The 26932-nt window shown below is 45.5% G+C and overlaps 1 protein-coding gene and 1 non-coding gene across 2 annotated transcripts in view; both read right to left on the bottom strand.

The window, feature by feature from the left end:
* LOC126473691 (uncharacterized) overlaps nt 1-26932 on the bottom strand; it is a 1039677-nt gene that overhangs the window by 191575 nt on the left and 821170 nt on the right. The gene's annotated exons all lie outside the window — the stretch shown is intronic.
* Trnai-uau (transfer RNA isoleucine (anticodon UAU)) lies at nt 1151-1225 on the bottom strand. The gene has a single exon. It is a non-coding gene; the product is annotated as a tRNA-Ile (tRNA).

Raw genomic sequence — 26932 nt, 5'->3', positions numbered from 1 at the left:
TGGGATATTTACTTCCATCTATACGGTTATTTATTTATTTCATACTTGCACTTTCAGTTTACACACACACACACACACACGCGCAGTCTTTCCACAGAGGCTCACAACAGTACCAAGCGAATAGCCGATCTGCTTCGCCGTTTCCGAGATGCTAGTTGACAGGCGCTGGGCCACTACAGTCTCCCCTTTGTAAAAGTAGCTTTTGTCACTTTCCTTAAAGCATTATATATCCGCTACGCCACCAGGGCTCTTTAAGGGGCCACAGCACTATCGGATCAACCCCAGTACTCGTAGCTGAGTGTTCACCCCATGTGACTGTCACTCGGAGACCTGGGTGCACTTCCCGGTTCTGCGATGGATTTTTTTTTAGTGGCTAGAGTGGAGAGGGGCCGGCCGAAGTGGCCGAGCGGTTCTAGGCGCTTCAGTCTGGAACCGCACGATCGCTACGGTCGCAGGTTCGAATCCTGCCTCGGGCATGGATGTGTGTGATGTTCTTAGGTTAGTTAGGTTGGAGTAGTTCTAAGTTCTAGGGGACTGACGACCACAGGTGTTAAGTCCCATAGTGCTCAGAGCCAGCGATTGTTGCAGAATGTTTGCTTTCAGACGTTTCACGCCGTACACACCAACGACCACGAGTCATCCGAAAAGGCCACCTATCGCCACTCAGTCGACGTCCGGTTCCGGTATTGGAGTGGAGATACCAACCTTTATAGCCGATGAACAGGAGTCATCATATGTGAATTGACGAGGCGCCTGCTGCAGAGGCACATACGTAGCAACGTTCGCTGAACCGTCGTTGAGGAGATATGTTGGTAGGCCTTACGTTCGTCGTCTCGGCGGTCAGTTGCTGCAAAATTGCACGTATGTTCGCCCGTACACATCTCCGCACCCATCATTCACTCCTGAGAGCCATAGCTATCCCGCATCCGGTTTTCGATGGGGCCATTCTGCGGTGCACGGTGTATTTTACCCACGGCAGTTTACGAACGTAGCCGTTCCGGAAATTGTATATGACGGTAGTATCTGTTCCCGAAAGAACAGTTACCGTTGATGACCATGCAGCTTTGATAGAAATGAAATGATAGTTAAATGGACACCCTAGTTGCAAAGAGGCGTTAATGTAATTCATTGGGGACATGGTGAAAATGTGTGCCCCGACCGGGACTCGAACCCGGGATCTCCTGCTTATATGGCAGACGCTCTATCCATTTGAGCCACCGAAGGCACAGATGATAGTGCGCCTGCGGGAACTTATCCCTTGCACGCTCCCCGTGGGGCCCACATTCCCAGCATGTCCACACCACTACATTCGTAGTGCGCCTAATAGATGTTTGCCCATCATACTCATTACTCGTGGCAGATTAACCTACCATATTTGGAGCTAGGGTGTCCATTTAATTATCGTTTCATTTCTAGCAAAGCTGCATGGTAATCAACGGTAACTGTTCTTTCAGGAACAGATACTACCGTCATATATAGTTAAAATATGACTTCCCGGCCATTGACCTTCTTCTGCGAACGCACACGCTATGTCCGAACTCGTACGGGACTTGGTAGATTAATCTGCCACGAGTAATGAGTATGCTGGGCAAACATCTATTAGGCGCACTACAAATATAGTGGTGTGGACATGTTGGGAATGTGGGTCTCACGGGGAGCGTGCAAGGGATAAGTCCCTGCAGGCGCACTATCCTCTGTTCCCTCGGTGGCTCAGATGGATAGAGCGTCTGCCGTGTAAGCAGGAGATCTCGGGTTCGAGTCCCGGTCAGGGCACACATTTTCTCCATGTCCCCAATGAAGTATATCAACGCCTCTTTGCAGCTAGGGTGTCCATTTGATTATCATTCGTTCCGGAAATGCTTCTATCCTTTGGCCAAAAGCCAATTATCATGCCCTTTTGGGACAAATAAATCTCTCCGCTTCCGCGCTGCGACAACCACTGCACCGTATTCCGCATTCCCCTGACAAGCCTGCTAGTGCTGCCTGTGAGGGGTTATTGCAGTGTGATGTCAAACACTGACGGTGATCACATTAATGTGACTGGACGATGTACACCCAGATGACGCACTTGGAAAGGGTGTCTCGGCGGCCACTTAGGATGTGCAGCAGTTAGCAGAGTTAGTTTACTTTTCCCAGTAGTGCAGTACGCGGTAGGAGCTCTGGACGCGAGCAATGGAGCAGCCGGCCGCGACCTTGCGGCTGCGTGGAGGAGAGGAAGCGAAGCCGTGACCCGCGCGGCCGGAGACACGGGCCGCCGCCCCGGCCGGCCTACTCAGCCAGGGGCCGCCCGCTTCCGGAGCGCGGCTGCTGCAAGACGCCGCACGCGCAAGTGCACTCCGAACACAGAGGAGGCAGTAGCGGGCCGTGTAGGTGGAGAGGGGGGCAGTGGTCGTGTGGGAAAGTCTTTTAGACTTTTCCCGCTGGCAGTTTCTTGGCTGGCGACAACCAGGCCGACAACGTGTGGAGGTTGACCACAGTCCAGGCTACGATATTGAAGTGCCTATGTTATTCGTAGTTGTCCAACGACACCGGGCGAGCCACTATTAACATGTCTCCCTTGGACGGAAATATAGGTAATGGGTGCACGAGTACAGGATGTAGACACATCATTGACGATATATGGAAATTTGATCCTGGCCGTAAGTCGCATTCGGATAGCCACATGGAAAGGCCACCACTGGCGATTAGCGGGAAATTCGGGTTCGAGTCCCTATCTGATACAAATTTTCACTGTCGTCGTTCCATTGTACAGCTTATGGTTTTCCATACTGGCAATTGCGAACAAATTTAAAGTATACGGTATAGGTTCGTCGACACAACAAAGGCAAACTTTCAAAGGATGTTAGGCCATAGGCTTCCGAAAAGGTAGGGTCACTAGAGAGGTACTTCTTACGTTGTGGTTGATAATAGAAGCAAGACTTTGGAAAAGTCAAGACATGTTGATAGAATCGATATTCTGACAAAAGTAGGAGTAAGCTATAGGGAAAGACTGATAAATGCGCTACGTACAAGAACCAAGAGGGAACAAGAAGAATGGAAACCAAGATCGAAGTGTTAGGATTAAAAAGGGTGTAAGGCATAGTCTCACGTCCTTGCTGTTCAATCTATACATCGAAGGAAAGAGATGTTCAAGAGTGGGATTAAGATCCAGGGCAAATTGGTATTCCCGGTGAAAAAATGGCTCTGAGCGCTATGGGACTTAACATCTGAGGTCATCAGTCCCCTAGACTTAGAACTACTTAAACCTAACTAACCTAAAGACATCACACACATCCATGCCCGAGGCAGGATTCGAACCTGCGACCGTAGTAGCAGCGCGGTTCCAGACTGAAGCGCCTAGAACCGCTCGGTTACAACGGCCGGCTATTCCCGTTGAAAGTGAAGAAGAATTTCAGAACGTGTTCAATGGGATAAACGATCTAACGAGTAGATAGTATGGATTTACACTAAACCGAAGAAAGGCGAAAGTAACGATAATTAGTAGAAATGAAACTAACTGTAAACTTAACATCGAAATAGAGCATCCAGAAGTAGAAAAAGTTAAGAAATTCTGCTACCTTTGAAGTAAAATAATGCTCGACGGTCGACGCAAGGAGGCGCGAGCAGATTAGTACTGGCAATGAGGGCATTCCTGGCCAAGGGAAGTCTGCTGGTGTCAAACATTGGCCTTAATGTGAAGAAGAAATTTTTTGAGACTGTACGTTAGGTTATACGATAGTAAGGGAAAACCGCGAAAGATGAGACTCAAAACATTTGTGATCTCGTGCTACAGAACAATAATCAAAATTAACTGGACTGGTAAGATGAGGCACAAGGAGATCTGCTGCAGAATCGTCGAAGAAAGGAACGGTTGGAAAAGTGCTGACAAGAAGAAAGGACAGGATGATAGGTTGGTTCAGATGCCTCAGAGCACTATGGGACTTAACATTTGAGGTCATAAGTCCCCTAGAATTTAGAACTACTTAAACCTAATTAACCTAAGGTCATCACACACATCCATGCCCGAGGCAGGATTCGAACCTGCGACCGTAGCGGTCGCGCGGTTCCAGACCGTAGCGCCTAGAACCGCTCGGCCACTCCGGCCGGCCAGGATGATAGGACACGCATTAAGACATCAAGGAATGACTTCCATGGCAGTAGAGGAACTTGTAGAGCATGAAATCTGTAGTTAAAAACCGAGACTGAAATACATTTAACAAATAGTTCAGGACGGTCGGTGGAAGTGCTATAGTTGAGTTGGCGTAACGTGATCGCTGACAGTTGCAGTGGCCTTGGCGCAGTAGTTTCGCGCGCCTCTCTCAACCAATAACGCAACGCAATTTTGTAACGCCTCTACGGCGACGCCTCAGTGTTGTCACAGCTCTGTAGATGGCTACTGTTTTCGCTTGCATCGGTTAGCGGTTCGCAGGTGAAATCCGGCAACAGCGCTGAGAGCTCTCAGGGATCTTCTAACTCCGTCTCGATCATAGTCTGAGGTGATGAGGTTGGCACAAGAGAGGAAGTCACAGTAGCAAAAATGTACTTAGCACTTTTCAGTTCTTGTTCCGTAGAACAGATTCAGTGTGTATGAGATCATTTCTGATCGCACCTACGTGTTCGTCCTGTTCGTTATTGTGACCGCCTCAACTGGTTCCCATTATCTGAGGAACGACGGATTTTGTTCAACCTGGAGATGGTGGGCCACACTTTCCGTAATTGTCTTAAATGGGTTGTCATCATGGTCATCTAGACTGGCTTAAGGGCCTGTCAATTTTCCACCACCTGTTCCGAAACACCTTAGGATTCCGGCAGGGAGCAACACATCGCAGAGTGGGGTTGCTGGTGGGGGTAGGAGAAGGCCGGTGGAAGGGCCTCCAGTCAGCTTCTGCAGCTAACTACGAGAAGGGCTTGGATTTTAAACAACTTCTTGGAGCGGTTTTGGACCTCGCGAAGTGGAGAGATGGCTAGCAGCCCTCGTGTGATGTAAGAGACAAGGTGAGTGCTCTGTGGGTCGGGGTCCATGTTTCGAAGAGCAGTTCTTGAGTCGGTTCCCAGCCCTAGCGGGCGTAGAAATCAAGTCGTGGGCCCAAGGCGGGGGGTGGGATGGTGGTGGTGGTAGTGGTAGTGGGGGGGGGGGGAGGGGGCAAGGGTTGCGTGTACTAAGTCTTGAGTGAGCAGTCATCAATGAAAGACAAAATCATCCGGCTGTTACGGAAACATATATGAATTTGCAAATACTTTTCTATGCGCGGGGTTTGAATTGAGCTTACATCTGTCATTTTCTTTCTGGGCCAGTGTTAAGATTTAGTGAACGAGGATGTGGGCGGTAGGCACGCGCTTCATATCAGAGCGTGGTGCCATTGTTTAGCCGGAGGTTGTGTTTGATAAAAACGAGGCTTGCTTAGCGAGTTCGGCGCAATGAAAGAAATGCTTATAGTGTCTGCGAACAGGACGCATCATCACCGTAATACCTTTTCCACACTTTATCAGTGCCTACAAAACACAAGAGTCTTTACGGCCTGAGCCTGTCGGCAGCGGAGGGAGAGGCGTTTAGTAATGCACCGTCATCTTCAGAAAGCGCAGGTAGTGGGACCACCCAGTTTTTCACCACCTACTGGTCTGTGCAATGGTTTCATCATCAAAGTACAAATTATGTTGCTTTTTGCCCCCCCCCCCTCTCTCTCTCTCTCTCTCTCTCTCTCTCTCTCTCTCTCTCTCACACACACACACACACACACACACACACACACACACACACACACACACATATATCGGTTACTTTATCAGTCGGAATAGGAACATCAGCCACAGCGAGCGTCCATTTTTCACATCTTTTCCTCGTTCTCTGTTTATAGTGATTTTGGTATTACAAGCTGTTAAATCACACAAACAAAATCCCTAGAAAAGACGCACGAATTACGATGACGACATCAGCCATTTGTGATTTCTATTAATTTCTTTCTGGTCATTCCAAGACAAAAATTTCGCATCTGAATGAAGGAACATGTAGGAAGATATCCGTACTATGAGGTGCTATCGAGCAGCAAATGGAGTGTCAGGTACAAGGGCCTGCTGAAAAGAAATGCCTCCCAATATTTTATTTGAAAACTCTAAAAGGTTATTAAATAAAACGAACTTTATTAACATTTTACATCTTTATTCTTCATGTCCGCACACTTATTTTTTAACATAGTAACCCTGGGGACGAACACATTCCTCGCAACGAGAGAGTAGTTAGTTGATACCGTCACTGCAGAATATTTCAATCTGTTGATGAAGGCATAACCTCACCTCTTCTTGAACCGATTCGTCACAACGTGAAGTCCTCCAAAGTGTTCTTTAAGGTTCAGAAACAGACGAAAATCGGGCAGGGTGAAGTCGGGACTGTATGGTGGATGATCGACGACAGTGAACCCAAGGCGTCGGATTGTTGCAGATGTCACATCGCTCGTGTGCGGTCTGACGTCATACTGAAGCAGAGGGTGCTCCATGTGTGGATGGACTCTACGAATTCGAAACTCAATTAAAGCACAGTCAACTTCCGACATAGTTACGTTACATGCCGCCATGTTACAAGCTACAGTTTGTAGGTCTCTGCTGACAGAGGGCTGCAAATACCTAGAAATGAAGAATAAAGATTTAGAACGTTAATAGCGTTTCTTTTATTTAAAAAACTTTAAGGGTCTTCACATACAAAATTCAGAGGTATTATTTTTCAGCACGTCCTAGCATTACTGCGTCCCACATACGTCTCACGAAATGACCACACCGAGAAAATTCGAGAAATTAGAGCTAATACGGAGATTTACCGACAGTCAGTCTTCCCACGCGCCATTCGTGAATAGATCAGGGAAGGGGAGGATCAGGTAGTTCTACCAGAATTACCCTTCGCTACACACCTTCAGGTGGCTTGCAATGAATATACGTAGATTTGTTTTAACTCGTGCACAGAATCTGATATATTCCTGATCGGAATCCACATCTTTCGTCGTGGTAATGCTATCAGTGCCGAGTTGCTGGCCTGGCGCTGTTTGCCAGGTGAGTTTCACAGCCTCTTCCCACTTCTCCCGGAGCACGATTGTCGGGAGACAGTGGCGTGGGCGGAACCTCACTTTCTTTGTCTCGAGGGAAAGTGAAGGGCACTCTAGTCGACAATCGACAGAAACCTCAATTAAAATCCTCAGGCAGTTGTAAACAGGGAAGCCGACTCGCCACGCAATTACTTCACGGATAGCAGAGCGGCCGCTTGTGAAAGTTTATGCTCTCCGAAGAGGAAGAAGCAGATCTCGCTGCGCTAGGTTCGACAACTAGCTGCACCGTAAAGCGTTCTATTGGGTTGTTAGACCTGGTTAAAAGTGAGAAAGCGCAGACGTACAGTGTCGTGGACTACATCGTAAACATTGGTTTGAACCTGTCTGAACTTTAGAGTCTTGGAGAACTGTACAGGTGGACTCGCATCTGCAGAACGAGGCAGCGCGACAGTGAAATGCTGAAATACATATATAAAAAAAATACTAGTTCCAATTTCGAGCTCTGACAGTCTCGATTCCGAAAGGAAGTCTGATGTTAATGTCAAATTGAGATTCGACAAGCAGAGAGAGCACTGGTGGAGTTTGACGTGGATGGAGACAGGAATTTGTTGTAACCTTGTTGAAAAAACCGAACGGACATTCACCTGTAGCGCTTCAAGGAAATGAAGGAACATCAAAATCAGGATGATCTGTTGGAGATTTGTTCCCGTTTCTCCTTTTGTCTCGGCTCAAACTTCCCGTCGTCTCCATAAAACACTCAAACGGATAATACTATATTTTTTTCTTTGGCAAGAGTAGTCCCTTCTCCAATCATTTTTAAACTAACCTAATGATCTGACACTCTGAACTCTGCCGGGCATTTAAGAACCTGGAAAGACCAGACTTAACAGTTTCTATTTGACACCAAGGGCAGGAACCTTCATTGTATTAGATATACTAAAACAACACCCAGAGTAAGATACTTAGGGAGGGATAATGGAAGGGTGTAACCACATGATGCCCATTGAAACAGTGAGCATTTTCCGCGCAGAATACACGTGGTGGTTGCTGCTTTCTATTTTTGTGATAAGTAGAAAAATGTAGCTTATATTGTGCTGTGATGAAGCAAAGTCAAAAGCTTAAGAAAATAAAGGTCGGGTGCATTTAAAAGTGACGTGCCCGATCGTAGAGAAAACGGCTGCTTCATGATTATAAAAACTGTACATCTTGAAAAGGACGGCATACTTCTGGAAAGTTACGTCCTCTTAAGTGAAAGGGGAAAATTTTTTGAAAACAAATTTACGGAGAATAGTTAGAACACAAGGAACAGGAGAAGCTTCTGGTGCGTCATGGGAGCAACGTAGACTACTTGAAAATAAGGACCTTTTCACTAGCGCCTGAATGCTACTACACGATTTCGGGGTGCGTTTAAAAAGAGCTAGCAATAACAAGGCACACAGACTGAACCCCGTGTTTCGTAGTATGTACTGGGCGTTGAGCGGTTTTTCCCTTCTCTCTCGTATGTGGGCACGAATTTCTATTTCTTCACATATGCCACTAAAATATCCCTTCTCCATTGTATAAAACATTAGGTGGCTTTTTTCGCTACTGCACACAGTGTGGCTGTATTGTAAGAGGCGACCTACAAAGATTGGTTTACTGCCAGTTTTATCCTTTTTAATTATGTGCACAGAATTTAAAATCTCTAAGATGTCAAGATGTAATTCCTTTTTATGCCAAAGCATGCCAGCACTTTGGGTTTTCCAAACTTTGCAGTTTTTATAATCATGACGTGGCCGTTTTCCCCTCAGTATTAGTGGGCAGATCAGTTTTAAATCTACCCAACTTTACGTTCTTCAACAATCGACTTTTCTTCAGCACAGCAAAATAAAAGCTATATTTTTCTCTTTTCCCTGTGACCTCGCTGTTTGGTCCTCTCTCCCAAATCAACAAACCAATCTTTTTCCGTTTTGTGTACATATACTGTCCGGGAACAGTCTCAGAAGTTTTCTCATTTCGCAGCTCCTTCATTCCTGTTACTTAAATTGCTTAAATATTTATTATGATTCTAGATAACGTTAGGTTGCATTTACAATGTCAGTTTGATTTCACTAGAAAATGACTTCTTTATAAAAGCCATGGACTAAAATAAGGAACCTTTCAACAACTGAAGCGGTTATTCATCAAGATTCTCGTATGTTAAAACCACTGCCTGTCTGGAAGTTTATTATACATAGAAAACAAAGCAGTTTGCTAGCGAGGCATGAAAAGCTTGAGTGATGCGGCAAAGTGATTGCGTTATGAGTTGAACTTTCTGGAGACATTTGTGCACTCTCCATGCTTTTAATCACGTCCTACTTATTTATTTTTTTAAGTAACACCATGTGCGTCCTTACGGATGTCACGCCCGTGTGAGAGCGGAGGCGCCGGCCAGGGCGAGCGAGCGAGAGTGTCCGCCCCCCCCCCCCCACCCCCTCCCCCGCGGCAGTGATCCGCGGTGCCAACCGCGCCACGCCGCGCGGCCGCTCGGAACTAATCCGCAAGAAAGCGCGCGCACGCCGGCCGCTCTGCGGCTGTTACGACTTCTTGCCGTCGCTTTCGTCATGCCCACGCAGTCGCCTTCAGCTGCCCTGCCTTTGTCCGGCGGAAACCAGGAGTTTGGGAAATTCGTGTTGCGGGCGATCGCTAAGCTCCTGAAACCTGTACCGCGCGGGTACGTGTCCCTGGAAGTGTAAGGCGTTCCAGATGGCGTCCGAATACAGTGGCGATCTAAAAGCTGGACAAATTTACTCCACAACGCGAACACGTACTCACAAGATTCTAAGCGAAACCGAGAACGGCTGCGGCAACGTATGATCACACGTATATGAACTCTGTCGAAGAGGTCTCGTAAGTCGTTAAGGGCTGTGTGATGAGCGGTTTGGTTTGAGGAACTCACGGCATTCAGTACACGGTTGCGTAATAATTTGAATTTATAGTACCTCTGGACCCATGACGTATGGATGCTCTTAGTAAACAACTACTCAAAAGGATTAGGGGGACGTGACTTTGGGCGTCTGCCACACCCCATTGAGCAATAATTCAGGACTGGGTGTGTGGGTGTGTTAACAAATTATACGTTTATGTGTCACAAGTGAAGTACACAACAAAACAATACTACATCCTCTATCGCCGGCCGGGGTGGCCGAGCGGTTCTAGGCGCTAAAGTCTGGAACCGCGCGACCGCGGCCGGGGCGGCCGAGCGGTTCTAGGCGCTAAAGTCTGGAACCGCGCGACCGCTACGGTCGCAGGTTCGAATCCTGCCTCGGGCATGGGTGTGTGTGATGTCCTTAGGTTAGTTGGGTTTAAGTAGTTCTAAGTTCTAGGGGACTGATGACCTCAGAAGTTAAGTCGCATAGTGCTCAGAGCTATTTGAACCATCCTCCATCGTTTACATAAAAATAACTGAAATGTCCGACAGGTGCTGAAGATAAAGTGGAAACAAACATTCGTCCTGTGATCCTGGGTGCTTCAAATTGCACTTTGAGAGCTTCAGTAATGTGTACGCCATACATGAGCGCTTGTTACTGTCTGACACTTACGTCGCATGCTCAGTGTAAGTCTGCAGACGTCACTCTGTGCTATCCGCTCGCATTCTTCAATGAAAGCCCATGCGAGGTATTACAGAGTCTGTACTGTTGTGCTTTCCAACCAGGGGCAAAATTAAATTTTCTAACGGGAAAAAACTAAACGATTCGATTCTGTTTTAGTAACTAAACTAAATTATTTTCAAACATCATTACTACTATCACAATTTTGTAAGACTCTAATGCTGATTATTTAAGTTATCAGTTAGTAGCATTAATGCGGTGGAGGTTATACGTTCCTTACATAGACCACCCAATACACACGTATGTTGTTCTTTGTCCCGTATATCGCTGATGATAAAAGTGAGACATATACGTAACAAAAGCTAAATACCTCAAGAAAACGTGTGCTCCAAGCTGTAGATAGTATCTGAAGTAGTCGAAAACTTGTTTCATTACTCGCTTCGAAACAGGTAAATGAATTGATTGACAACACGACACAGCAGTAACTACTTAAGGGCTACTATAGTACCATACACACAGTTATTATTATTATAACTATTATTATTGCTATTACTATTAGTGGCTGTGGTCAGAGACAAGAATTAACAGCCTGAAGACATTCAATTTCTGTCAGTTCAGAAGTGGGGAGTGCAGCAATCAAGTGATTTACGAACAGCAAGTATGGTGCCCACCTTTTAACTTGGTTGATTTTAAATGAGGTTGCAGTGTGCGGATCAAGCAAATGCAGCAATGGAGAGGAGTAACGCAGGGGAGTATGTTTTCTAATAAGTGTCTACCTTCACTGTGGAGTGTTATCTTTCTTATTTGAGAAGCAATTGTGGGTAGCACTTGCGATGCACCACAAATTTCTTTCGCGTTCATTCTAACGCCTTACTACCCGCCGCCCCCACCCCTCCACGCAGACACAAACAAACTAAATATCGTTCATCTTTCATCATTTTAAAAGTAAAAGTGTTCCAAGAAAAGTCTTTCATTCTACAGTCTAATTAGGTGCTAAGGCTGCTGATAATGTTGGGGGAGGGGAGGAGGCGACAGATGGCAGGGGGGAGGGAGGAGGACGGGAGTACTAGCTAAGGTCTGACTGCACTCAGAGGTAACGGTCTAAGAAAGACGACCACGAACACGTCTGTCAGGCACGACTCACATATGTAGCTACGCGGTCTAGGGCGCCTTGTCACGGTCCGTGCGGCTCCCCCCGTCGGAGGTTCGAGTCCTCCCTCGGGCTTGGGTGTGTGTGTTGTCCTTAGCGTAAGTTAGTTTGAGTTAGCTTAAGTAGTGTGTAAGCTTAGGGATCAAAGACCTCAGCAGTTTGGTCCATAACACCTTACCACAAATTTCCAAATTTCTCACATATTCGCGATGGAATTTAGGTCGGGACTCACCGCCGGCCATTCCATTACTTCAATCTCCAGGTTTCGAAACACATTCCTGCTGACGCCCGCCATATAGGCCCTGGCATTGAAAGGAACTCAGGGTCGCTACCTATGCAGCAGCCACCACATGGCCCAATAGGCTCTTTTCGTTGTCTTGCCTGGCGGATAAGGCGACCATGGACAACGACAAGATCCGCACCGTTGTCAACACGAAGCTTCCCGACAACATGCAGAACAAAGGAAATCTGTCGATTTCCTGTACCGCTCATCACGGCTCTCTGCACACGATCACGATCATCAACTTCCGTTAGAGTATATCTGCAGTCGTCTGTGAATAACACGTTCCGCCAGTGATGAAGTTAACAGTTGACATGGGAACGGCAGGACTGAAGGCGAATTGCAAGATGTCGCGTCAAGCGGGGTACCCGAACAGGACGTCTCGGTCGTGAGGTCCTTTCTCGTAACCTGTTCATTACAGTCTGACCTGTTCATTACAGTCTGATCGGACACAACCGATTCAGTGGTCCTACAGAGATCGTCTTGCAGTGCTCTGGCGGTATCCACACGACGCCGCAGCACAGAAATGTCTAGTTGTCGGTCTTCACGTGGGGTTGTAACATGTCGGCGACCTTGTCCAACTCGCCTTGTGTACTGAGCTGCCTCCATGTAGCGTGTCCACAACCTATGGATGACTCATAGAGCGGCATTGGCATCTATATCTGGATCAAACAGAGCGCCCTTGCACTGCATTAAGATGTCGAATTGCATGCATTTGGTTGAATATAACGTCCACATATAATAACTGACATCTGTGTACCACACTAAAAAAACATTGAGACACCGTTACTTCTTTCTGACGGGTCACCTGACACTGTAATGCATAACACAGCAACTAGACGGCAACTGATTTTAATTGTTGCCTACACCGAAAGCTAAGATCTCAAGCCATGCAATATGATGACAGATACGGCCTCTATCAAAATAGATTTAACATACCGGCCGTTGATACACGTGTTCCCCTAAATCTTTTGAAGAGTGAATAACAAATTAACGATTCACTACATTGTGATTAGGTTTCTTTCTTTTTTACATTTTTCGTTCCCAATTCATGAGAACAGGGCGAGACGTTGTATAACTTGGTCATTTTCATCCAAACATCCCAGCAGAGAGAGTTCCAATTGGGAATCTTCTTGAGGGGATTCCCAGTACCGGAATTCGCCAGATGACCGATGGGAACCTCCCTAAAACCTTAGTCGGAGTGGAGGAATTGGAACAATTTTAATTTACTTCTGTGGAGATGTTGTCCACTGTCCCAGACAAAAATTAAAATTTTAATCATGTCTCTGTTTGCATGCATGTGTATTTGTGTGGTGTGTGTTGATTGTGTACGTGAGCGTAGAGGAATGTTTGGTGGTATAGTGCTCCGGTCATAGGACAGACAACCAAAGTTTACAGAACAAATGAGAGAGGACTCGCCTCCGAGGGAGAATATGGACACTTTCCTCACAGTGCTATTTAATATCGTTTCTGTTACTGCGAAAAACTGTATTACTGTAAAGCATTATAACGTCGAGCGCACTGAAAATTAAAGCAAGGTACGGCAGCGAACTGTGAATGTTATATCATTCCAGGAAATTGATGAACAAATTTGTTGTATGGCAGTAGAAATCGAACCAATTCACAAACGCACTACTGGGATCGTAACAGCTCAGCGGCTCATACCATAGTGTAAAAAGAGATGAGCAGGCGAACGCAATCAGTGTCCGGGGAAGATTGTGCAGCGAGTCTGCTACATCATCGTAAGTCTTGTGTGCGTACAGTTAGAATAGTACGACAGAGAATAGGGCGTACGCAGAGTATGTATGTGGATCTTAGTCAAGCAGTCAACTCTGTACGTTTGCCCAAAGGGGTCTCGAACACTAGCCTCTCCAGATGACCTGAGAAGAAGTCCATAGGCGCTGGTGTGCTGATAGGTCTGGCCTTAAAACACGAAAAACAAAATCAGCCCAACGTGGCCCAAACTGACCTACACTGTGCTCTGTAATATTGTACACAAAGTATGTGGGTTTACTGTCACGCTGAATTCACACAAGAATACAAACTACCAGCGCATATGTTGCAGGAACACTGTCAAGACATGTGGCGTAACATTTTGTAGCTGTGTTGGTTCAGTCTCTCGGCGAACGCGATTGTTGGTAACGAGCTCCTGGCGACCATGGCTTCCTTACGCCGAGCCTTTTAACAAACTTCCCCGAACAACCTCTGAAACTTTGCTGACTGTCACTGCTCTCGAATTCCCGACTTGTTCATGAGTACCTTCATATCCCACTTGCCACTCATACGCAGAAAAATGTCTGAGCATTGAACTTCACTATTCTCTATCGCAAGAGAACCTACAACATTTCTATCGTTGCTACGTTATCTCTGCATCCTCCTGTGAAAGTAATGTGGTTCGAGATTTGGTTCCATTCCTACTCATACTCATCGAGAAATGTCAGCCAGTCTACTAGGTTTTTAAATAAATAATAGTAAAACTCAAGTAATAGTACTACAAAGATAAATGAATGCGAGAAAAATATCAAAAGTTTTTGTTTAAGTCTAAAGTCGTACTCTTATTTTGTCAAACGGCTACCGTTTTCTGTAGCAAGTATCATCTTTAGGGCATCACCATGTGCGCAGTCATGAAACTCGCTCACCGACGTTAGTATGTAGCTGCGTTATTATAGTGTGACTAAAATGGAGCACGTAGTTACGTAAGCGAGTTTGACAGTGACGGGGGATTGAAAGTAGTTGCTAACGAAACCGGTATATTAAATGAAACAAAAAGTTCACTGTTACCAGTCACCGTTTTATTTATTTCCACGACGCGTTTCGAAGGTTTAAACCTCCATCATCGGGTGGATTTACATTAGTAAGTATTACATTTGTGTGTGTGTTGTGTTACGATTTTTGGAGGAACTTGTGGCACTGCCTTCAGTGATCACAGTTCCTCCAAAAATCGTAACACAACACACACACAAATGTACTACTTACTAATGTAAATCCACCCGATGATGGAGGTTTAAACCTTCGAAACGCGTCGTGGAAATAAATAAAACGGTGACTGGTAACAGTGAACTTTTTGTTTCATTTAATGTCAGTAACAGTCACGGTAAAGCCTAACCTAAAAATGTTCGCATTTAAAGGAAACCGGTATACTTTTGACAAAGTCAGAGTGCGACTATAGACTAAAATAAATAAAAAAGACTGTTCTGATTGTGTTGGTTACTGTTACAAGCGATACTATATCGGAAATATAGAAAATGTTAAAAGTTCTACAAAACGGACAATGTTGCTGAAAGGAAAGAAATAAGGGAAATACAGAGGAGAACACGTGGATCGAAGAACATTTTACTGGAGTTAGTTGAATGAAATAGCGTTCGAAGGCAAGTCGAAAGCGGAGGGAATATTTCTGATTTATTGTGTGGCTAAAAGCATAAATGCAAGAAACATTTTTATCGCAAATATCTCATAATGAGACTTTGTCTTCATTATGAAAGAGTAATGAGATATTGAGTTCGTTATCTGCATCGCTCTAAGCAACTGGGAAAAATGAGTTTACTAAACAAAAGTGCTTTTTTTATCGCAGCGATAAAAAATGCCGACGAATGTGGTTGATAGTAGGCCACTTTTTCAGAAAGAAAGTAATTTAATTTCATTCGTCGTGGTCGATATCTCTGAAAGCATAGAGCCGTGTCATTCATGATTTAAATAATAAAACACTGCACTAGTTACAATTTATTTATGCATAACATGAAGCGTTTCGAATATGAAAGGAAGCACAGTACTTTAAAACCACGAAAAGACGACTACAGTGCAAGAGAGGCAGAAAGCCGACATCACATACCCGCAAACATCACATAAAATACCATTATAAATATTTGCAGTTGATAATGAGAATGAATTTTCGAAACCGGACATGCTATATTTGAAAAACTTGTTAAGTGGTGCAGTGTTTTGTTATTCAAATCAAGAAAGTCATTGTTTCCATCTCGTTCGTCCAGTTGTGGGAGTAGATGAGTATCCTCAAGTCGCCCCAGCAGTAAAACTACATTGCAATTGAAACTGTTCCCTTAACGACAGTGAATGTGGCTGATACGGAAAACTGAATAAACAGCGTGCAAACTACAAGACAGCTTCCGATATGGACGAATATCCCCCAACTGAGTTCAGTCAGAGACCTTTCATATAACTAGGCTAGCAGCCGCCAGGTTTCAATTTTTTCCAGATAAACAGGATTCTGGTCGATGTGAGTCTCCTCGACTGCAGTGGAGCGTAGGTCGGCGCAGCACACACAAGGATCTGGCCTGTCCTCATATTGTGGTAGAGGCGCGATCCCCGTTACGCAACAGTGGCGTGGCCTCCCACGCGCAGTCACAGCCGTTGTTTGTCCGTCCCGTCCCACAGACGTAGTCTTTCCCCCTTCCCCCGTCTCTTTCTCTCTACCATTGAGTTTGCTGTCCAACTTAGCGGAAGCTCTGCGGGCGTTGCTGGAAGGCTACAGGAAAACAAGGGATAGACCAGCGACAACCGGCGGCAGCTGTGAGATCCTCGGCGTCCCGTCTCCCAGTAGACAAACGAAAATATTGTCGAAGACTGCCAATCCGTTTAAAAAGTATAAAATACTTAGTTACATCGGTCACGAGGTTCCTAAAGCCGAGAACTATATTTTCGTGGTGAATGCGGTGCATTCTTACGAGAGATATGTATGATTAGTGATGGGTAACAGTATCACAGGTGATGATACTGGCAGTACTTCGTAAATTAGCGAAAGCCACAAAGTGGATCCGGATCAAGAGTCATAAATTTTCGTAGATACCCAGAATTCTGAGGTGAACATTATTGGTGGCAAAGATGAGGCAGTAACAATGAACTTTTTCAAAGCTTCGCAGACATACTCGAGAATTAAAAATGACATGCTACTGGTATACTCTCTCGAGCCATAAATTAATGAGAATAGAAGTAACCCTCCTCCCTCCCCTCTCCATGAAGTTTTCCTTTGTAATAACTACATCACAAACAAGAGGAACACGAGGAACTTCCTAAGGATGTAAATACGCGATGTAGCCGCGAACTCTACCGACAAAAAATTATGGGGTTGTTTAGCGACATTTTCTGAGTATATTGTTAAAAGAGACTTGGTGTGTACGGCGACACGTTACGCAGGAACCTCATTTCTATTGACGTTTTTATCCTCAGTTATCTCAGTAAATGTGTTGCACTCAAAATATCTGCACAATACTGGATACGCCGACGAAATGCGCTGTTGTCTCGTATGGAAACAAACTTGCCAGTTGGTTTAACAAATTTTCTGGTCACCATAATGAATCCTAGATTACTAAACTCTCGTAAAATTTACGATTGCAGTTGATACGAATTCGCTGTTGCCAACAATCTGGTATTGATTGTCAGTATACCGTGTGAAACGGGACATTTTGTACTTATTTTTTATATGTCATACCATTGGAGACCTTATAACTGTAATTAATTACTGTATAAACTATACATTTTCACTTACTTTGAATAAAATATGTAGTAGTAAAATTTGCATTGGTTCAGTAATAACGTAACTTTTCCCCATTTAGTGTTCTAGGGTAAATGAGTACGGATGTTTACCGCAATATTCACAGACCATGATAAATCACATAGTGTAATATTCTTATTAACTATGAAAAAAACATGGATCAAAGAAGGTTCAGCGACCTCACGACTCACATGTGGTTTCTTCGTTTCCTTACAAGGAGTTACGGAATGCGGTCAAGAACTGGCAGAGGAATCATCACGGAGTTTGTTCTGAGCGATCTACAGAAACCATGGAAAGCCTAAACCTGGATGGCCGGACGGGGATTTGAACCGTCGTCCTTCTTGTGTCTCGTAGGTGCCATATGCGCTTGCAGCAGGTACATACCAATTCTGCACAATTATGTAGCAGCTCAGACTCTACGCCTACCGACACTTACCTGAAACAAAAAGAGAAATTAAAATTAGATAATGGTATAAATAATCACTAAACACAATAAGCATTAAAAGATTTTTTTGCTTATCATTCTAGATGTAGATGTACCATGCAGAACAGCGTTCGTAACACAACTGCTGTCGGTCATCTGCTGCGATTCTTCATAATCATGTAGGTTTCGCGACAATCATGCTTCCCACGTACCATTCGCGAATGGAACAGGGCAGACGGGAGTGACACAACACTGCTACTGCAGTTGTCCTCGGCCGCAAACCGTAAGGTACCATACTGGGCAAACAGGGTGGACTCCATTGCCGCCGACAACATTTCAGAGGTTGTCCAGCGGTATTTTCTGAGTATTTTGGTATGAGGGGCCTTTGGTCTCCGGTGACTCCTTGCAGAGTACTTTCGTTCGTATGGTTTCTTACCCCCGATTGGATCTGTCTCTGTACTACACTGGCCGGCCAGAGTGGCCGAGCGGTTCTAGGCGCTACAGTCTGGAACCGCGCGACTGCCAACGATTATCTTCTAGGGTAATACAGATCCACGATTCGCCGCTGAACACATTGCGACACTACTCAACAGCAATCGATGCTTCCCGGTCGTGGAATTACTTTAGACGCAGCCGTTTGTGATGTTGAGTTAGCGGCAGCCTAGGGCAATTTCCTGTTTCTGCTGCTGCTAGTCTCCGACAAAGGGCGCAGAATGACGCAGAATGTTGCAGGGAGCCTGTTTCTTATTTTCGGATGACAGGCGCACATGTGGAGAGTTTATGACGTGCTCGGTGCGCAATACGGCAATTCTCTCTTTTGCTGGTCGGACGTGGTCGAGCAGAACCTTGACGACGAGCATGCCTGCCATCACATTCTCATGCAGTTCACCACCGGCCACTGTCGCATCAGAATCTCCAAAAATATTGATACTGCACGATTCGACCAGCCGGCCAAATGCAGACAAATAGCGTGGTCCCTTTCAAACTCTGTCAGATGCTGATAACACTGTCTCACACGAGTACGTGGGATTGCGTGTCCTTCAGAGTGATTACTCAACATCTGACGCTGTTCACACCTCTTGTATACCCTACCAATTCTGGTAACAAAACTCACACGAACTGCACTAATGTAGTCTGATGGTTGTTCTACTTGTCACAGAGAATTGCAGTTTCAATCATTTACATGCCCGGCAGTGGTTTGTACGTGCACGAAGTATCACTGACATCCGATAATGTCTTATGTGTGCCTCACCTTTTTTTATCAGGCAGTGTAGTGATAAACGAGGACTGGTGCAAGGAGAGCTCCAATGAGGTTGTTTCAGACGGATATTCGTCATTAGGAATAAGCGTGAATGGTTCCGGAAACACAGGCGGATTTAGGAATTTTCACGTATTAATATTTCAGGCAGGGTATATGTGTGAGTGTATCAAGACTATACGAGATAACGTGAACTGCAGTGTAACTAGGCTTATCTCTGAAGTAAATAAGATCACTATTCGGCGAAGTAGCTCTTTACGTCGAAGCACATGGCCGAGGATAGTTGGTTCCTACATTAAACACACCCAGTCTTATTCCATTTGAGCGAGCGAGACGGCGCATTTGGGCTCTCGTAAGGATGGCGGAAAGTGCAGGGGTGGTTCCTTTGAAAAGGATGCGGCCAATTTCCTACCCTATCCTCACCAGTCCGATCATGTGCTCCGTCTGTAATGACCATGTCATCGACGGGACATTAAATCCTAATGTACAGTCTTTTGCTGTATGTCATTTATGTACATCTCCACACGCGTCACAATCTCTCTTACTTCATTGTAATAATCCATAGTGTAGGGACAGATGCAGTAAAATTACTGCTCAGTCTACCTCGAAGTCATCAAAAACAGAACGTACATTCAGCGAGTGAACTTGATTTCTGATTAAATTAGCACGAGGATAGTCGTCAGTCAATTACCTTCAATGAACAATTTTTAGAACCAAAGGTATAACCCAGTTGATGTTTTATTGTAAAAAGAGGATTTTAAAAGATAATAACACATTATAATTTTATTGAACGCTGCACTATACGTCAAAGTGACACAGGTACACGACACTATTTTTCGACATAGTCATAAAGTCTCTGTAAGTAGCAGTCGGAATGTTCTAGAGATCCTTCAGTTCCTTGACATCGGAAAGCCGCTTTATTGTCACGGAGCCATTCAATAATCGATGTGTGAACGTCCTCATCGCCGGGAAGTCTGGGACTGAGCTCCTCGTTTGTTTGGACATTGTCCTCTGTGGTAAACGTCGATGGTCTTCCTTCCTGATCAGCAACAACCAAGTCTGTGTGGTCTTGGTCAAACTGTTGACACCCTTCCACTACGGCTTAATGCGACATTGCATTTGCTCCATGTACCGCCAGAATTTCACGTTGAATCTGCGTGCTATTAAGATATTTTGTCCCTAAGAATCGTACTGTCCGGTTTATTTGGACTTTAGAGTACGTTTCCAGTTGCAGCGCCATTTCACACACACCCTGCGATGCACATGTTGCCCCTGCCGCAGAAGAACTGTGTCTACAGGAAACCTAGAAAATGTACAGTCTTCTGACAATGCGCGACTCTTGTTGCGTCTCGGTATTATCGTGGAATGGCACGAGTAACTTATTGTTTGAAGTCCCTTCGTATTTAATTTATGATTCGAAGTAGATATCGGAAGCAGACGTTCAATGACGAACAGTATTGTCTTTACCCAAGGTAATAGCTTTATTGTTGACATGTGATACTGCAAGAAAGGATTTTAACTGACGATAGCAAAACGAACGATCACAAGAACACAGTAAACAAATGTCCTCTCAAATTCTTCCCATGACGGTGTTGCACGGTTACCGCACAGCATAGTCACGTTGGAAACGAACTACAAGTCTGTTGTCGTTCGGCTTTGTGACCGTGATTGCATAAAAATTCTTCCAAAATAACATTCCACTGGTTCAAAATGGTTCAAATGGCTCTGAGCACTATGGGACTCAACTGCTGTGGTCATTAGTCCCCTAGAACTTAGAACTACTTAAACCTAACTAACCTAAGGACACCACACACACCCATGCCCGAGGCAGGATTCGAACCTGCGACCGCAGCAGCAGCGCAGCTCCGGACTGGAGCGCCTAGAACCGCACGGCCACCGCGGCTGGCCATTCCACTGGTTCACTCGAGTTTCGACGACAGTTCACCGTAAGCTTAGTGAGCGTATGGCCATCACAGGAATGGTTCACAAGTTACGGGGGAGGGGGGGGGGGGGAGGGAAGTTACCTGAAGGACTTGACACATCACCAAGATGGTAACAATGAACACTAAAGGGAGTATGTACAGTACTCACGTGTCATATTATACATTTTGTGTGTTTTCTTCTAATAAAGGTCTGTGTCCTGCAGGGGCTAACTTTTATTCTTCCTAAAGGGAAAGTTACGAAATCCAGTCATACATCAGCTGTTGTGGCCATGACGGTAAAGTCAGAGACAGTTAGCTACAAACGTGCATGTACCGCCAGTAATTTTTGTACGAATGGAATGCAGAGAGGAACGAGGAAGATCAAAAGATACCACGTACTTCCATAGTCGCCCCATGCTCGCCACCTCCGCACCCACCCGCGTACGCACTCACGATGGCTTACAGAACACAGATATAAGTGTACGTAGACAACGATGAGTGGGGAGAGACTACTTCATCTGACTGGAGAGTGAGCTGACGTCGCTGTTTAGTGCCTGAGTTTGGTTGGGAGACTCATGAAGCCGACAATGTCGTATACTGTCAATAGCTCGTTTGCTTTTTTGGGACTTTCTATCAGGATTGCTATCACCATCAGCCCTTTACATCAACTGTTGAACAAAGGCTTCCTCTAGGTTTTTCTTTGTACTCGTATTACTTTTTCATATATACACGCTCGTACTGATCCCCCACGTTTCCTAACGTCATCCATACACCTTCCATTACATTGTTCTCTTGGTTTTCCCTTGTCTCTTCGAATGATGCAAAGAATCTCTTTGATCCATCTAGCAAATTTCCCACAAATCTATACGACAATTTCATTACGGTCCTGTCGACCTGGCATTGTAGTCGTATAGTGCGTGCCTGGAAACCGAAAAGTCGCGGTATAAATCCCTGTTGGACCCCTGAATAGTTCGTTCTGCCTTTAACCCAGCCTTCGCGCTCAACGATGTGAACATTCGCCACGAACGGCACGTGAGTTGGGTCCCATGTTACTCTGTAGGTCTACCTGCCCCTATAGAATTACTGGGATCGCTTAGGGACACGCAAGTCGCCGAAATGTCGTTCCTCTGAGCCACAGAGGATTATTATTTTTACGTTGTTATTATGTCTTCTACCCCAGCCTGTTGCTTTATCTGCTTATTTGTTTTCCTACCTCTTACTGAGAAACCTCTAGCATACTCTACGTTTAACCCTCCGTTTTTGGGTGGTTTCCACATTAACGACTATAATTCAGAACAATTACTGCACACTGATTGTAAACTTTCGAAACCTTAGTTTTTTAAAATCATATTTAGTTTCCCAAGAACACTAAGCTAATTTTGCTGTTCTATTTTTTCCCTGCCATGATCTGCAACTACCCCTACAGGACACAGATCTTTATTACAAGAAAACGCACAAAATGTATAATATGAGACGTGAGTACTGTGCATATCGCCCGTAGCGTATATTGTTACCAACTTGATTAGTTGCTTACAAATGCAATTACCAGAAAAACAATAAATTGCTTTCGCTCTTTCCTATAACAGATGAAAGTGGATCTTTTTTTTTTTTTCAATGTGGCATGGAAAAGATTCGCGTTCCATTCAAATAATTGTGTACCCGACGTCTTCGACATGCCACGGTATGGTACCAATGTAGCATACAAAGGGATGAGTGTTTTGCTTTTAACTGCTCTCAGGTATTCAGCTGGGTAGCATCAAGCACACTGTGCAGTATTCCGCCGCCGTGCGGAGTGGCCGCGCGGTTTGTGGCACTTTGTCACGGACTGCAGGGCCCCTCCCCCGGAGGTTCGAGTCCTCGCTCGGGCATGGGTGTGTGTGTTGTTCTTAGCACACTTTTAAGTAGTGTGTAAGTCTATGGACCGATGACCTCGGCGGTTTGGCCCGTTAGGAATTCACACACATTTGAACATTTTAGTATTGCGCCAAGCTGACGTGTTACTTTCGTTATGCGCTCTTGATGACCGCCTGCCTTCCTGTGACCACTTCAGAATCGCCATAACCGCGAAAGCCTCAGTTCACATATCAAGTCGCTCTACGGTGAGTAGACGTTCAGTAACGTGAAGAACTTGGACAAGCTAGAAACCAGGATAGAGAGCCTTGTGCACTCCCTTGTTATTCAGCAGGCTATTGATCTTATCAAACGTCTACGCTGTTCACAGAAAGACATTCGGTCATCAGGACCACCTTAAACGGCAACAAACCAGCATGTTGAAACATAACTCGCCATGTACGAGGCTACCCTACTGAATACCCGAGAGAAGTGGAAAAAAAGGCCTGAGGCCTCACACTATATTGCTGTAGAATAACTCTTGTAATTTCTGTATCGGATATAGCTATTGTCATATTTAGCAGAACTACCATAAAACTAAGCGGGAAATGCACAGCTAAGTTTAATCCGTTTGCCTTAGGTTAGAAGACTGATTTGATGCAGTTGTCCACGCTAGTCTATCCGTGGTAGTCTCTTAATCTCTATATAAATACTATATCCTGCATCTATTGGAGCTTGCGTAATGTCATTCATCCTTGTTCTTCCCCCACACTTCCTTCCTATTCCTCGAAGCTTCAGGCTGTGTCTTATCAAACTGTCCCTTCTTTTTCGTCAAGTTATACATCCTATCACAAATCTATATTCTCCCCGTTTCACTTCAGGACCTCTTCACCTGTTATTCTATCCATACATATAGTCTTCAGCATTATTCTGCATCACCACATTTGAAATGCTGTAACACCACATTAGCAACGTAATCTTTGAATAGCGCACCGGACATTCGATTCTTTTCGAATTCTTGGCCGCCACATTTGACTCAATCATTTCACGTATTCTCGAATTCTAGTTAAAAAAAAAAAAACAAAAAAAGAGGGAATCACAGATATAATATTACAAAATTCAAATCAAATGGCTCTGAACACTATGGAACTTAACATCTGAGGTCATCAGTCCCCTAGAACTTAGAACTACTTAAACCTAACTAACAACACATTCATGCCCGAGGCAGGATTCGAACCTGCGACCGTAGCGGTCACGCGGTTCCAGACTGAAGCGCCTAGAAAAGCTCGGCCACACCGGCCGGCTATAATATTACAGATGAAAAGTATGTCAGTATCTCCATGCAGACGAAGTAAGCATGTAGCTAAAACTGAAAACTTCTGGCCTGAGAGGCCATGGTCTACGTATGAAACTGATGACTGAAGAGTGTTTCCTGTCGGAGGCAAACATAATGAAAGAGCCAGTTCCCTGTTTATCCCTGAAGATGTCACCTGCAGATGGAGACGAAACGTCGGGGAGTGGTTTTAGGCATAGATCATGGCCTCTCGGTTCAGAAGTAAGGCCTTTATAGTTTCAGTCTCCTCTAATCACTCGCCTGTCTGTGATGTAACGGTGGGTGAGATGAGTTTTTAGATGTATACGATTGATGTGACATATAATGGGCATCCCGTGGCGTGGGCGCACACCTTAGAAAGCAGTACAGCAGTACTCACCACAGGCTAATAGAGTCCAGCGCTACGCACGAAGCTCATTTTACAGAACGTCGCGGACTGTCGACCTCAGGTGCTGACCACGGGAGGTCGCTGTGTCGCTCGGAGGACGGGGAAGGGCGATTATTCACGTGATGCACGTACGATCTTACATCGCTGCCGAACGTTGCTACGGTACTGATCACACGCACACTGGCGACCGGACGCGCTGCATGTCAGCAGCGGGCTGCTGAAGGAGGCGCGGTGCAGCGGCGGGCCGGACTGGGGCCTCGAGCCTCGGCAGAGCGCAGCAGGTGTCGCGTCCGCCGGCGGCGGCTGCCCGTGCTCTACTGCCGCCAGCGACGGCGACAGCGCGCGGCCCGCCAGCCGGCCGGCTTTCTCCTGCAGACACGTGACGCCCACGCGACCCAGACCCCAGACCAGCTGCAGCTGCAGCCGCAGCCCCCGCTCTGCTCAGCTACCCGCTGGCCTCGGCCTGCCGGGCGGCTACCGCGCTACAGCTCTCGTGCCGTGACTCCAGTTGTAAACGCCGCGGTCTGGAGGTATCGGTACTACCAACATCCCTGAGGAGCAAGTCGGCTTTACACGTGGTCTCTTCACGGCCCGTCAACTCCCGCGGCTGGTGGAGGAGGCGCCCCTTCGTGTAAAATATTGGTTGAGTACGTCAGTATGTCGAAGATACGGAGTAGACAATTACCTATCTGATCAAAAGTATCCGCACACCAATCAGTGGATACTGATATATGGTGTGTCTACCCTTCACTTTTACGACGTTTCGAAGTCTGCTGGGCACATTTTCCTGGAGCGAAATCGACGTTCTGACTCACCTAAAAGGTGTTTCACTGAGTCCAGGCCGGGCCTAGCAGGCCACTCCAGTTTTGTAATGTTATTGTCCGGCTGTCAGACGAATGGAAAAACTAGTAGAAGCCGACCTCGGGGAAGATCAGTTTGGATTCCGCAGAAATGTTGGAACACGTGAGGCAATACTGACCCTAAGACTCATCTTAGAAAATAGATTAAGGAAAGGCAAACCTACATTTCTAGCATTTGTAGACTTAGAGAAAGCTTTTGACAATGTTGACTCGAATACTCCTTTCAAATTCTAAAGGTGGCAGGGGTAAAATACAGGGAGCGAAAGGCTATTTACAATTTGTACAGAAACCAGATGGCAGTTATAAGAGTCGAGGGACATGAAAGGGAAGCAGTGGTTGGGAAGCGAGTGAAACAGGATTGTAGTCTCTCCCCGATGTTATTCAATCTGTATATTGAGGAAGCAGTGCAGGAAACAAAAGAAAAATTGGGAGTAGGTATTAAAATCCATGGAGAACAAATAAGAACTTTGAGGTTTTCCGATGACATTGTAATTCTGTCACAGACAGCAAAGTACTTGGAAGAACAGTTGAACGGAATGGATAGTGTCTTGAAAGGAGGATATAAGATGAACATCAACAAAAGCGAAACGAGGATAATGGAATGTAGTCGAATTAAGTCGGGTGATGCTGAGGGAATTAGATTAGGAAATGAGACACTTAAAGTAGTAAAGGAGTTTTGCTATTTGGGGAGCAAAATCACTGATGATGGTCGAAGTAGAGAGGATATAAAATGTAGACTGGCAATAGCAAGGAAAACGATTCTGAAGCACAGCAATTTGTTAACATCGAGTATAGATTTAAGTGTCAGGAAGTCGTTTCTGAGAGTATTTGTACGAAGTGTAGCCATGTATGGAAGTGAAACATGGACGATAAATAGTGTGGACAAGAAGAGAATAGGAGCTTTCGAAATGTGGTGCTACAGAAGAATGCTGAAGATTAGATGGGTAGATCACATAACTAATGAGGAGGTATTGAATAGGATTGGGGAGAAGAGAAGTTTGTGGCACAACTTGACTAGAAGAAGGGATCTGTTGGTAGGACACATTCTGAAGGATCGAGGGAGGGCAGCGTGGAGGGTAAAAATCGTAGAGGGAGACCAAGAGATGAATACACTCAGCAGATTCAGAAGGATGTAGATTGCAGTAGGTACTGGGAGATGAAGAAGCTTGCACAGGATAGAGTAGCATGGAGAGCTGCATCAAACCAGTCTCAGGACTGAAGACCACAACAACAACAACACATGTCCGGCCCGCCCGGTTGGCCGTGCGGTCTAAAGCCGGTATTACACGACGATCCGCCGCGAACCGTACTGGTCTATCGCGACAGCTATCTAGCGGTAGAGCGGATGAAACTACGAAAATTAGCAGACACATTATCTGCACGCAGGAATAGAGAACAGTTC

Source organism: Schistocerca serialis, chromosome 1, assembly GCF_023864345.2.
Source record: "Schistocerca serialis cubense isolate TAMUIC-IGC-003099 chromosome 1, iqSchSeri2.2, whole genome shotgun sequence".
In the NCBI taxonomy this organism is placed as follows: domain Eukaryota; kingdom Metazoa; phylum Arthropoda; class Insecta; order Orthoptera; family Acrididae; genus Schistocerca; species Schistocerca serialis.
This window is presented reverse-complemented; position numbering and strand designations above follow the sequence as displayed.